The following is a 4,246-nucleotide window of genomic DNA, read 5'->3' as shown; positions in this document are numbered from 1 at the left end:
TGGGAGGTACCTGTCTAGGGTTCTTTCCCATTTTTCTGGTGGAGACACTGAGGCTCAGGCACAGGTAGGGAATTTCTCAGGCTGGATTAGGAATCACTTCTTCCTCACACCAGGCCCACCACTCTGTCTGAGTGCTCCCTAGCTGATATTAAGCAGGTGAAATAGTTTCCTTTCTTTGGGGATGGTTGGTTGTTTTGCTTTCTTTCTTCTGTTTTAAATAAGGTTCCTCATTGAGAAAGGAGGGGAGGTATGGGTTTGTCCACAGCATGGAGTCGTCTCAGGGCTATGGCACCAGTGTGTTGCTTGAAGGGGGGAAGGTGTGGCTGAGGCTCTTGGCAGTGGTGGAAGTACCCTTAACATGGGGGCAAGGACTGGAGAGAATAGCCTTGGACTCCTTCCACTGGAAGGGACTTTGTGATGATTATTTCTCCTCCTTATGCTCACGGGCAATCATTCCAGTCCAGTGGAATAGTGGAAGATGCATCAAGAAAATCTATTTTCTTCTTCCTGGGTAGGTAGCCAGGACCCTACAGTACTGGAGAGCCATGAAGGGAGTATGTTGACTCCCTTCCCAGTAGTTAGCCCCTGGATTTTATCAGAAAGACTGTGGTGCCTTATCATCTTGAAAACCCTTACCTTTTGCCTTTTGTTTCCCATTCTTTTTTTCCTTATTCTTTGCTTTTCATTGATTTTTCCCTCTTTTTATTCTTTCTTTTCTTCTTAATTTGTTTCTTCCTTTTTCAAGGGAGCAAAATTTCTTTTTGGGCAGAGATAATTTTAATTTCTTGCCCTTGCTGTTTTCCTTTGCTTCTCAGTGCCAGAAGCCTTATTCAATGGATTTAGTGTTTAATGGCTTGCTTGGAAGGTGATGTCAGGAAGACAACCTGATCAGGTCAAGGCTGGATTTCAGGATATTCAGTTTTGAATGTCAGTGAATGGATAATTAATTGCTTTTTGTTGATAGGCGACAAGTACACAGCTCAGGATATAGTATCTTGTCTACTGCCCTTGAAGGATGGTGTCTGAAGCAGCCCATTGGGCTTGAGTGCCTTACCTGAGTTGAAACACTTATTGATTGGACCATCCTCTCAGAAGTGAGTTGGATAAGGTCCTCTTGAGATTTTCAGTGCAGGTAAGTCCCTATGCGATAGAATGGTTCACACATGAATGCATTTACTAATAGGAGAAAAGGGAGAAGCTGTCCCAAAAGAGAAGAAAAACGGATGATTCTGAATGTCTAGTCTTAGGAGTTTCAGGAAAAAGTAGAGATGGGAGATATCAGGGAGAATCTTTGGCTCAACAGCTCTTCAGGGAGATGGGAGAAAACCAGGAGCCAGCAGGCCCAAGATAAAATTAGCTCCTTTCCCCTACTGGTTTGCCAACACATGATGATCCAGATTGACCCAAGAAAATCCACATGCCAGTCTTTGCTGGACCCTGAGACAGCATCTGCCTTTTGGTTTCCATAAAGAAATCATACCCAAATTAACTTGCATTTCACTGGTTGTGGACCACGGCCCCTCCTACTTGGGTCCCCTATAAATTGCCTCCACTTAGTAGTGCTGTCCTTTTGTTAAGCCTGACAGCAGCAGAAGTCACAGCCCTAGCAGCAGCAACGGAAGAAAAAGAAGAATTAGAAAAAGGAGGAGGAGGAGGAGGAAGAGAAAGAATAACTAGAACAGAATTTCAGGGGTCCTAAGGAACAAAGATGGAATAATGTCTTAAGATCTTTTATTATCAGATAGAAGAATACAGTTAGCATTCTTTTCAAAGTTGTTATCAGGGCCTTCCCCTGCTTTCAATAACATAAGTCCATTCTTCATCTTTCAGTATAAATTTTAACTTTGTGCTTTATTTCTTTATTTCTAGGAGAGTAAAAAAGGAGACACTTTTACAGTGAATGGAGTGTTTCATCCAGCATGGATTACTTTTTATTGTCTTGCTGGAGGATGCAAATTTAAAGTAAAATTTTGAAGGGAGATTTTTGTCTATTTGCCTTTTTTGCATCTCTTTTTCTGTTCAATAGGTCTTGCAAGAGCTACAAAGATTCTTAGAGATCATCGATTCCTTCTTTTTACGGAAGAGGTGACAGGTTTTCTTTAGGAGGCAAAGCCATTTAATGAATGAGCAAGCTGAGAAACTAAATTAGCTTTCCTGATCCTGATTTAAGTCTTCAACTGTTTTCCAAAAGTTCCTAAGCTGGGTCCAGAATGATATTATGACACGTATGTGTTCAATGTATTTTAAAATATTTCTTGAAATGATAAACAAAAGACTAGAATAAGTGCCTTGAGAGAAGAGCTTAGAACTCTGCATTTGTAATAAACTTGTAACCATAAGGTCACGAACTTGATTCATCCATGCCTTCCTTGCATTCTGAACCAGGGTTCAACTGGATCAAAAGTGTGTCCTGGGAAGATCTTCCTTTTCACTTGCTGTTCTTCATAGTAACAATGCTCTTTCTCCTCACCTGTGCCTCAACTCAAATGACACCTTCTGCAAAAGGCATTTTCATTGCCCCTCCCCTCTTGCTTGTGCCTTCCTTCTGAGTTTACTTTACATTTGTCCTCTATATATCTGAAATGTACATAGTTCTTTTCATGTTGTCTCCCCAATTTGAGTGTGAGGTCCTGGAAGGCAGGGACTGTGTTTTTACCTTGCCCTGTATTCCTAGCACTTACCAAAGTGCCTGGCACATAAGAAGTGATTAACAAATGCTTTTTGGCTGACCCACCTGACTGATCATGTTTTCGTGTTTCCTCAAATCCTCCTTCCTCAGGTACTCCTTGAAAACTGCATCTTATCTCTTCTGGTATTACTGTACACATATTGTATCCCCTTAGTAGAGAATGAGCTTCTGGAGGGCCCAGACTTCTATTTTTGCCTTTGTATCACCAAGTCTAGGATGTTACTTAAACTTGGGTATTAAATCTTTTCTGAATTGAGTGGAACACCCCACCCCATCCCTACGTCAACACGCCCACCTCATCCCTAGCCTGAAACTCCCAGTCATCCCCATTAGAATCCTCACTAGGAAGATAGCCAGCTCATTCACAGGATTCCCCTTTCAGTAATCAAGTCTCATGTAGACTGGAATACTTGCTGTTCCCTGAACTCAACATTACATGACTAGCCACTGTGAATTCCCATATGTCATATTCAGTACACTCCCCCTCATCTCCACCTTTATCATCCTTTTCTTCCTTCAAGTCTCCACTCAGCAGCCAAGGATTCTTGTAGTCTTTTCTGACACCTCTCCCTCTCCCCCTTCAAACACACCTTCCCCCAGTCAGAAATGTGCTTTGTCTCTTCAAACATTCCCAGAGTCCTTTCTTTGTCAGCATCTCCCTTTTGGCTACTTCATCCATAGTCGGTACTTTACTGGTCTGAGTAGGTGTTTTTTCTCCTCCAGGAAAGTCTAAACTCCATGAAAGTAGGGAGTGACTTTTAAGCAAAATTTTCTATTATCTCCCTTTAGGCACTTAGGAAGACCTGTTAAATGAATCTGGAAGGGGAGGAAAGGAAGGGCTGCTGTGGGAAGGAGCCATCCTCCTTTAAGATTTCTCCTAGATTAGGTTGTGACACTAGGGTGTTGTCTCCAGGCAGCCACAGAGAGCCTTCTTCACAGGGGATGGGAAGCAGACAGAAAGTTTTATTGGTGTGTGAGGGTGTGAGAGTTGTAACTGGGATAAGGGGAGGCTCCTTTTAATAGAGACAAGTCCTGTCTCTCCTTTTGCTAAATAGCACAGGGAAAGTAGTTCTATGACAGAGAGAGACAGAGAGACAGAGACAGAGACAGACAGAGACACAGAGAAACAGAGAGACAGAGGGACAGAGATAGAGAGACAGACAGAGAGACAGAGAAAGACAGAGATACAGAGACAGAGAGAGAGACAAAGAGGGAGACAGAGACAGGGATACAGACACACAGAGAGACAGAAATATACACAGAGAAAGAGAGAGAGAGAGGGAGGAAGAAAGAGAGAGGGGGGAAGAGAAGACAGTAGAGACAGATAGAGAGAAGACACAGAGACACAGAGACAGAGAGATAAAGAGAGATAGTGACACAGTGACACAGATAGAGAGGAGAAACAAAGAGAGACAGAGACACAGAGAGACAGAAAGATGGAACCCACTACAAATACTCAAATAGCTGTATTTTGGGACAACTGAGATAATCAAACCCAGAACAGCTGCCTCAGCACATTCCCTTCACTTATTCAAAAAGCTCCTATTCAACTCTGAA

This window comes from Trichosurus vulpecula, chromosome 2 (genome assembly GCF_011100635.1).
Source record: "Trichosurus vulpecula isolate mTriVul1 chromosome 2, mTriVul1.pri, whole genome shotgun sequence".
Taxonomy (NCBI): Eukaryota; Metazoa; Chordata; class Mammalia; order Diprotodontia; family Phalangeridae; genus Trichosurus; species Trichosurus vulpecula.
Note: the sequence above shows the minus strand (reverse complement) of the source record.